The sequence below is a fragment of the Nuphar pumila genome, chromosome 6 (assembly GCF_984573655.1).
Source record: "Nuphar pumila chromosome 6, dmNupPumi1.hap1.1, whole genome shotgun sequence".
Classification (NCBI taxonomy): Eukaryota; Viridiplantae; Streptophyta; class Magnoliopsida; order Nymphaeales; family Nymphaeaceae; genus Nuphar; species Nuphar pumila.
In genome coordinates this window covers 114,958,942-114,968,928 of record NC_143254.1, presented here as the reverse complement: position 1 = coordinate 114,968,928, position 9,987 = coordinate 114,958,942, and the positions used below count along the sequence as shown (strand labels likewise).

The 9,987-nt window shown below is 42.0% G+C and overlaps 1 pseudogene across 1 annotated transcript; it reads right to left on the bottom strand.

Moving 5' to 3' along the window:
* Positions 1–7,474: 7,474 nt before the first annotated feature.
* On the bottom strand, positions 7,475–8,971 carry LOC149835799 (ornithine decarboxylase pseudogene; annotated as a pseudogene). Its single transcript, XR_016432451.1, has one exon. The product of XR_016432451.1 is annotated as an ornithine decarboxylase pseudogene (transcript).
* Positions 8,972–9,987: the final 1,016 nt, after the last annotated feature.

The following is a 9,987-nucleotide window of genomic DNA, read 5'->3' as shown; positions in this document are numbered from 1 at the left end:
TGAGATGGAGGCATGAACTTTATAAAATCCATACTAATGTCATGCCAAACTCCTTCGGGAATGGGTAAGGGGTTTAGGTGTCCCGGGATCTTCAATCCCTCATACTTATTTTCTTGACACTTTTGACACACTCCTACATATTCTTGAATCGATCTTTTCATTCTCTTCCAATAATTTTTTTTTTCAATCATTGGAAAGTTTTTGGCACACTCATATGTCTGCCTTCCAAAGAATCATGGTTGTCTTCAAGAAGCTCCTTAATGATGTGGCTCCCATTTGGAACAACTAAACGCCCATTGAAGTATAGAATTCCTCTTTTTTCTTCATAATTGGGATGAGTTGTTGAATCATGGAGAATGTCTTTCAAGATACCTTGAACTTCTTCGTCTCCTTTATGCTCTTCCAAAATTTGTCTACCCCAATACATGTGAGTGTGGTGAGGACTCTTAAACTCACATTTTCTTTACTTGTTTGGATGGTGCTTTTCCTCCCTTTAGAATAATTTGATGTTGGCATCCTTTGAAATACATGCACATATTTTGAAAATCCCAAGTCATCGTGCCAAGAGTCCTTAGCTAATCAATTCTCAACACTAAGCCGGCCCCCTTGATAGCTAACAAGTGAAGATCTATCACAAATTCATTTTCTTATATGATTAGGCATTGGGCCTTGCTCTTTTGGTTGCACTCAAGCTTTGCACCATTCTCAATAATTACCTCAAATTTACGTAATTTGGTGGTCTTCAAGTTAAGTGACTTGGTCACCTTTTTTTTTATGAATTTATGGGTTGCTCTGGTGTCCACAAGAATGCATACTTGGTGTCTACTTAACTTGCCTTTAAGCTTCATGGAATGGGGACTCAATATCCCGAAGAGAGCATGATATTCTTCATTAGCTTCATTACATTCTTTTAGTATCTCCTCATTTTCAAGTTCACCGTCCTCTTCTTTACGGATATTGAGAATTTTGAGACTCTTATACTTGTGGCTTGGATTTCAAGGATCACCACATCGGAAACACTCACCTTTTTTTTTGTTTGAGTTATGCTAGGGTCACAAACTCGGTTCTTGGCTTTTGAAAACCTACTTTCTTCTCCTCTCTTGGAGAAGGCTTGACATGCTCGGGAACCTCCTTTCCCTTTCATTTTTGTAGTGAGCTACTTAGCCTTAGTTTCTCTTCAAATATTTTAGCTACTTTGTAAGCTTCTTTAGTTGTATGCACATTTGAATCAAGCAATTCATTACTCATCTTTAAGACCTCCCATATATGAGCCAAAAAGAGTCTTAATTCATTGGTAAGAGCATAGAGCATATCTCTTCAAATTCACTTTGATAATCATCAAGACTGCCTCTTTGCTTAAGTTGCTTAAGAGAGTGACATTATGATTGACCATCATAGTTGGCCCAAATCTGTCCATAAGAGCTTGTTAGAAGGTATTCCAATCCGGTTTTTCATACATGACTTCATAGCATGAATACTACCTAAGGGCACTCTCCTCTAACCTTGCAATAGCCTCAACACTGTACTGAAAAGAGGCTCACTGAGATGCATAATGCTCAAGCACATAGGAAGGTGCTCTGCAGGAAAGGCTCGCACTGACTGCATAGTTGCTGTGGCACACAGGAGTGCACAAATGCACTGGTGCACATGACTGCGCTGCTGAGATGTCTACATCGTTCTGCTACATGAACGATAGATTGCGCTTGCAGAAATACATGTCTTGCATAGGGAGGTTGCGTGCGTGTTGCACGTGCTGCGATGAAAGCTGTGGTGCGCGGTAGCACACAGTGTTGAGGTGCAGCATTGAGGCTATGATGGACTGTGCAAGGTAGATGCGTGACATCAGGGATGCGACATGGTAGGACTTGCACACGAGCATAGTGTGGCAAGGCTTATGCTAAGATCTAGCTCAATCCTGGGCCTGTGGAACTTATTCCACATAGTCTGTGCTTGTAGATGTAGAAGACACACCGACTTCCCTCACTAAGCGGCCAAGTCTCCTCGATGGGCGAAAAACCTCCCTTTGCCTAGTGGAAATTGAGAAAGGTCTCACTGTTAATTCAGTGTCGCTTACTGGAGTGCGAGAGCCGATGCTCAATCCAACCGGACACATGGTAGATTGTATTAGTAAGGATGTGCGTCAGTTGGAATTAGACAAACGGCAAAAAATTCAAGTACTCACCAGTTCTACATGGTTAGCACTGTGCTCTTGACGTCTTTGCAGGTGTATTGAAGATGCAAGGAATTCGTGGTTGATCGCCAGACGTGCGATGGAGCTCAATCTAGGCAATTCGCCTGATCTATGCTCAAATCCAAGTCGGTTAGCCTTAAGCTAGCTGGCATTGGCCCAAAGGTATTTGCGTAAGCAAACACCTCCAATATCTCCAAAGGAGATGCGTGTAGGCACAAAGAGGAAATTCCTCTCCCCAAAGACCAAAGTCTTATTCAATTCTCAAAGATTACAACTATGAGCTGAAGCCTTCTATTTATAGGCTTTACAAAACTACAAACCAGCAAAATAGAAGCCTGCCAATTCGGTTGGAAGCCAGTCAGTTTCCCAACTGCCAAGCCCACTTATGCAACTTGTCCCCAAGGAGACGCGCCAATGCACTGAATCTGGACATCCGACTTGCGCCCTCTGAATATAAACTGCTGGCTACCCTGTCACGCACTCTGCTGACGGTGCTATTGAGATCGAATGCTGCGCTGGCTGAACTGGCCTCACTATCATCGTGTGTGCTGGCTGACCGACTGCACATGCTATGCAGCTATGCCTAACTGACACTACCCGAATGGTGCATATCACGATCCACCATGTGCAAGCGACCTCTATACACCATTTTTGACGCTGTAAACTTTTGTCAGTACTTGCATCAGTTGTAGAACTTTTTACGCACCATTGTTATTCAGTTGTGTTATAGTGACTCAGAAAAAACAATAGTTTCAAGATCAAAGATTCAATGAGCAGTAACTAACTATTAGCCATATTACTCCTATTATCGGGTATGCGGGTGTCTTTAATTGGTGGGCTCTATAAGAGCTCGGGTATCGGTGACTCCACTTGCGGTTTACCTCCCAGGAGGGCAAGCTCATTAAGTAAGCCGGTTCTTGGCCAGGGTTTCTGATCATCTAAAAAAACAAAAACTTGCTGTCATGTTGTGTATGATGTTGTATTCCATCACCACCTCACACCTAGAGCTAGTAAATGAATTGAGCAGCTTGCCACTTGGCTCGTCACAAACTCGTTCATGATTGATTCATATAGTTGGTGAGCCGAGCCACTAGCAGCTCGTTTAGCTTAAACGAGTTGAGCTCGAACATACGGTGTTCAACTCGGCTTGGCTCGATAGAGCTTGCATAGTTAAAAAATATATAATTTTGTGTAATATATAAAAACAATAATGCATAATATATATATATATATATATTCCATGAACAAATAATATGGAATGTTTTTATATGAGTCAGTGTTTCACACGTCTCATTCAAGGAAAGCTCGGCTCGGCTAAAAATGAACACGTGCCAAGTCATGAGCTCAATCCACTTAAAAGAATACTTACCATGTATAGTATCCTTATTCTGCTATTCATGTTCTACTCAACTACTATAATCAAGGGATGAAATCAGCCGATATGAAGGACTAAGATCAAGGAAAAGAGATAAGCTGATCTTGTTGTATTCGGTTACTATCATCAAGGAAATGAGATCGATAATCATGAAAATAAGGTAGGTTGGGCATACAGTTACTATTATCATGAAAATGAGATCAACGATAATCAAGGAATAAGATAGATTGGGCATACAATTACTATTATCAAGGAAATAAAATCAAGGGCATACAATTAATTATATCAAGGAAAGAGGATCGACTCAAGGACTAACATTTTTCTTTTTACATCAGGATAACTTTTGTAACATTATATATGTATTGTCTCCTACTTCTTTAATTAAATCAGAATAAAGTTAATTTCTCATATTCTCGATCAAAGCCTTCTTTCATGGTATCAAAGCACTTAGGTGATGTCCCGATATGCTGGATAGTGAAAATGAAAGTGCATCAAGCCAGAATCCTGAAGAAATAGATAGCTCGTTCTTCCTCCATCACTCAGACAACCTTCGCATGTCGCTAGTATCGCAACCATTAGTCGGCGACAACTACACCAAATGGTGTCGTGCTATGACTATGGCACTCTCCGCAAAAAACAAGTTTGGATTCATAGATGGATCCATAAAAAAACTGACCTCGTCAAATCTGTTGCTGCTTGAGAATGATGCAACAACATGATCCTATCATGGCTCTTCAACTCGTTGCATCCAGATTTGTCCTCAAGCGTCATCTATGCTGGAATCGTTGTTGAAGTATGGGTCGAACTCCATGACTGATTCTCTTAATCGAATGCCCCACACATATATCAGATCCAACAAACGATCATAAATCTAAAAAAGATTCAGACCTTTGTGGCAGCTTACTATACAAAAATGAAGGGCCTATGGGATGAGTTGTCCACATACATGACTAGTCTGCCGTGTACATGCAGATTAAGGAAGGCCATTTATGAGCAACAGAACCTGAAAAGACTAATGCAATTCGTAATGAAATTAAATGAAATCTATAGTGCCATAAGGAGCCAACATTCTTGATGACACCGTTACCGAATATATCCAAAGCTTTCGCACTACTAGTGCAGGAAGAACAACAATGTGATCTTTGGGTCACAACTAATAAAGAACCAGTGGCAACAATCACAAATGGATCTAATACTCAAATCAACATGGATCCAAGCAGAAATCGACAAAATCACATTCATCCAAAATGCAATCACTGCGAAAAACTTGGTCATGTAAATGCCATATGTTTTTATCTTCATAGGTTTTCAAATCGATCTGGTACACCCTCTAATGCCCGTCAATGGAGTCAAGCAAGTGCCAACTCTATGTCTAACAAAGACAACAAGTCTTATCCCATCCAAACCTCCCAACAACTTACCTAGGAACAACTTGACCAAATAGTTGTTGCGATAAATTTAGATAATTCCAAACCAGCACCTGCGGTCAATCTAACAGGCAATCTTGATACTCCTTTTGTCAGTTTGATATCGTTCGAAATTCGGATCATAGACGTGGGTGCAATAGACCACATTACAAATTCTTTGTCAAACCTGATGCTTCCAACACCCACCATTTCTTTCCCTATTAGATTATCAAACAGATCTTCTACACATGTGACTCACATGGGTAGTGTTCGATTGGTGCCAACTTTCTTCTTTCGAGTGTTCTTTTTGTTCCAAAATTTAGATTCAGTCTTATTTCTGTGAGTAAATTAATTCAAGATCTAAAATGTGACATTTTTTTTATAATGATCATTGTGTTTTTTAGGACCATCTCTCTCGAAGAAGATTGGGGTGAGTAAGCGACATGGTGGACTCTATGTTTTTAAAATCGGTGACAACTTTTATTTGAGTAGTTCATCCTTTGATTCTAATATATGGCACTTGAGGCTTGAACATCTTTCAGATTCTAGATTACAAACTCTCATAAATTATAATAAATTATAATAAATTATGTGGTTGTTTCCCTCATAATCATTGTGATATTTGTTATATGGCCAAGCAAGCTCGCCTTCCTTTTTCTAGAGGCTGATTTCTTCATCAAAACCTTTTCAATTAATCTATTGTGATATATGTGGCAGATATTAAACCACCTCGCTATTTGGGGCACAATACTTTTTGACCATAGTGGACGACTATTCTAGAACTACAAGGGTTTATCTCATGTGGCATAAATCAGAAACCATAGTCCAGATCAAAAAATTTTTCTTGCTAGTTGAAAATCAATTCAATAGCACAATTTAAGTCTCAGATCTGACAATGGTACTGGATTTTTTTTAAATGACATGCAAATTTTTTTAAGGAAAATGAGATTGAACACCAACATAACTGCATTGCGACCCCTCAACAAAACGGAGTGGTTGAACGCAAGCATAGAGATTTACTTAATGTTGCGAGAGCCTTGAGATTTCAAGCCTCTTTACCCATTAAGTTTTTTGGAAAATGCGTTCTAACAGTTGCATATATCATTAATCACATTCTTTCCAAACTTTTAATGGGCAAGACACCCTTTGAGTTACTTCATGGGAAGAACCATGTTTATGATAACTTTCATGTTTTTAGATGTCTGTGCTATGCTTACAACATACATTATTCTCATAAATTTGATAATCGAGCATGCAAATGAGTTTTCATAGGTTATCCATATGGTCAAGTCTGTTAGCGTGTGTATGATCTTGAAAAAAAAATCTTTGTTATTAGGGATGTAAAGTTTTATGAAAATGTGTTTTCATTTCAAGATCATAACATTTCAGATAAAGAGGAAGGACACATCCTACCCATATCCATATTCTAGCCCCAACCTTATGAGATTCAAGAACCCATTGTTGTTCGAGACCATGAGATCCATAATCCTGAACCTCTCAATCATGGAACCCTTGAACCCACTCAGGTCCATATCCGAAGATCCGAAAGAATCTGTCAACCACCACTCCATCTCAAAGACTATAGCTGTTACACGATTTCCTCCATACTACAATCAACTAACATGAGAGAGAATGTTCACAACACAGATCATGAGTTATCCCAAGTCATAGGTTATGATCACTTTTCAAAAGAACATTTTTTTCTAAGTGTCATTTCTCAACACTCAGAACCCAAAACCTTTTCTCATGCCATGAAGTCTCAATGTTGGTGTGATGCTACGACTTTAGAAATTAGGGCGTTGAAAGAGAACCATACTTGGTCGATTATGGATCTATCTGTGGACAAACACCATGTTGGTTGCAAATGAGTGTACAAAATTAAAAATCATTCTGATGGATAAAAGAATACTTACCGTGTATAGTACTCTTATCCTGCTATTTTTGTTGTACTCGACTACTATAATCAAGGGATGAATATCAAGGTCTATGATCAAGGAAAGGGTCTATGATCAAAGAAAGAAGATAAACTGATCTTGTTGTATTCGGTTACTATCATCAAGGAAATGAGATCGATATTCAAGGAAATAAGGTAGGTTGGGCATACCATTACTATTATCACGGAAAGTAGATCAACAATAATCAAGGAATTAGATCAACTGGGTATATGGTTACTATTATCAAGGAAATGAGATCAAGGGCATACGGTTAATAATATCAAGGAAAGAGGACCGGTTTAAGAACTAACATTTTTCTTTTTTATGTCAAGATAACTTTATCATCTCCTACTTTAATTAAGTCTGAATAAAGTTAATTTCTCATGCTCTCAATCCAAGTCTTCTTTCACCACTCATAAACAAGCTGAACCAGAACATACCCTGTTCTATTCTCTAGGCTCGTTTTCCAGCCTCATTCACAGCTCCAAGAAGCATGACAGGGTAGTTATCAACTTGTTCATCATCGTCTGTATGTCTGAATGTCTGATGCACGAGTTGGTTAATTTCCATATTCAAAGCCAAGTGCTTTAGCTTTATGTGAAATTTAACCCCTGATACACAAAGCCAGAAGTAGGTTTAGTATTACAATCATCTCTCCCCCCCCTCCCCACACACACACACACAGAGAGAGAGAGAGAGAGAGAGAGAGAGAGAGAGAGAGAGAGACTCATCCAAAGTGGGAAGGATTGAAGCATTGAACTAAACTTGGTCAGCTGGTTCGAGAGTAGGCGAGGTAGGTGATGATAGCCGATGTGTCGAACCCATTGAAGCGGCTCCCTACCGCTGCGGTGTAGGCGCCCATGTTAGGGAAGACCAGCCAATTGTTGACGTGGAGCTCGGGCAAGCGAATGCCGGCTTGGACGGTGTCGATCGAGTCGAACGTTTGGCCGAACACCGTCGAGGGGTGCTACTTCATTCCGGTACACCTCGGGTCGGCTTGGTTGGACCAGCAGGCCAGCGGCTCTACCGTGAGGGTGGCATAGTCATGCAGCAGGAAGTTCATGGACCCGTAGATCCCTTCGTTGATCCAGTATTCCCTCAGCTCGCCTCGCACCCGCTTCCCTATGATGTTAGCCACGAGCGTGAACGCCGTCTCGGCGAAGTATCGTCCCGGCTCGGCCATTAATGAGACGTCCGAGTCGCTCGGGAAATGCAGCTTGAGTGCAGCGCGGATGACGCTGGAGGCATCCTCAAACTGCAGGCCGGAGGTGAAACCACCGCCTATGTTGAGCATACGCATTCTAGGCATGCCAAGCCGGGTGGCTGAGTCAAAGACCGACCTGGCAAGCGCGATTGCGGATGCGTAGGCTTGAGACTCTGTGGCACCACTGCCGACGTGAAAGGAGACGCCGACGACGGGGAGTCCGGTTGCATGCGCGGCCTGAAGGAGTGGCAACACTTCCTCCGAAAGGGCACCGTACTTCGATCCGAGAAGCCAGTGCGCTGTACCATCGTCGTGGGCCTTGATTCGGAGCAAGAGGGAGCACTTTGGGTGCAACTTCCTCAGCTTCTCCACCTCCTCCTTGGAGTCGTAGGTGGTCAGGTTGACGCCCACGCTGGCAGCGTACCGGATTTGTGACTCGGACTTGCAGGGGTTGGCATAGATGATCCGGTCAGCCGAGACACCAAGTGAGAACACGGCTTCGATCTCAGCTCGGCTCGCACAGTCGAAGTTGGCACCGAGGGCCGCAAGCGCGCTCAGAAAGGCAGGTTCCGGGTTGCACTTGACCGCATAGTAGGGCGGAACCATGGGGAGACACTCATGCCACTTCTCCCAGAGGTTCAAGACCACACCCATGTCGAGTACGTAGAACGAGTCACTGAGCTCCTGCTTCTTGGCAATGGATTGGATCAGCTCGAGCATGGATTCACGGCTGTCATGGCTTTGGATGAGGCTGGTCCACCTCCTTCCTTTCACCGCTGGTGAGCTCAGGATGGCCTGCAAGCTCAGCTTGCTGCTCGCCCCATTGACACTGATCACCGGCTGCCTCATCAAGGTGGCCATTGGAAGGCGCCAAAGAGCAAGGGAGGAGGGGGGAAGAGAGATTAAAACGGGGAATAAGCTCGAGACACACGCCAATGGGTTAAAACGAGCTTGGAGATCCACAGCACTACGACCCCACCCAATTTATGGTTTTTTGTTTTTTTCATAACCGTCCTTATAATGTGGGCCAAGTTTGAGATGGCGCATTTACAAAAAAAAAAAAAAAACGTACGATTTCTTTGTTTGAGGTGTGGTCCAGTGCTCTCGGGAGCAAATCCATCTTTCAACTTTGAATCCTCTAGATCTAAATCCATGATCCAATCCTACACCAGTAGGTAGGAGTCCTGTCCCCCATTTCAGGCCATTTATGATCTATATCTCAAGATTCCTCATGCTCTAAGCACTTCCCCTAGCTTAATGCATTAATACTCATATCTTGTTGGAGTCTACACTCATAAGCCATCGATCTGTTCCTAGCCTCACCTGTTTCTAGAGCCCCAATTTTAGCCAAAGCTCCATCATCGTCACTACAGAAAAGACTAGGTAAGCTTGATGTGAGACTCTATTTTCACACTTGTTTTGCTTTTATTTGTTTATTTCATTTAATTCAGCGACGGTTCATATATCTTTTGTTCCGGATCTTTTCAAGCTTTGGTGGTGTCTCAACACCATCAAGCTCATTTTTCTTTTAAGATTTGCATACGGTGCATCAATTTGCAAGATAAAGCTTGCATAAAGGGGGGGCCAACATTCCTGAAAAGGTTGATCCCTTCTTACCGAAGAAAGAAAGTTACTTAACTTGCAAGCGGAGGGCCCGCATCTTCTACAACAAAATTTGGATCCAATTCAATCAAATATTTATCAAAAACCCATCTGACCCAAGTGTTTTGCGATCGTGATGGCAACACCAGTTTTTTTAGGGATTTATGGTGTTTGGATGTATGCCTGAGAGAAGCTTTTCCGTCACTTTTTCAGGTGGTAAGAGGGTTCGATCAGACTATGGGAGCTCTATTGGCTGTTAATAGAGGTTGGGACAT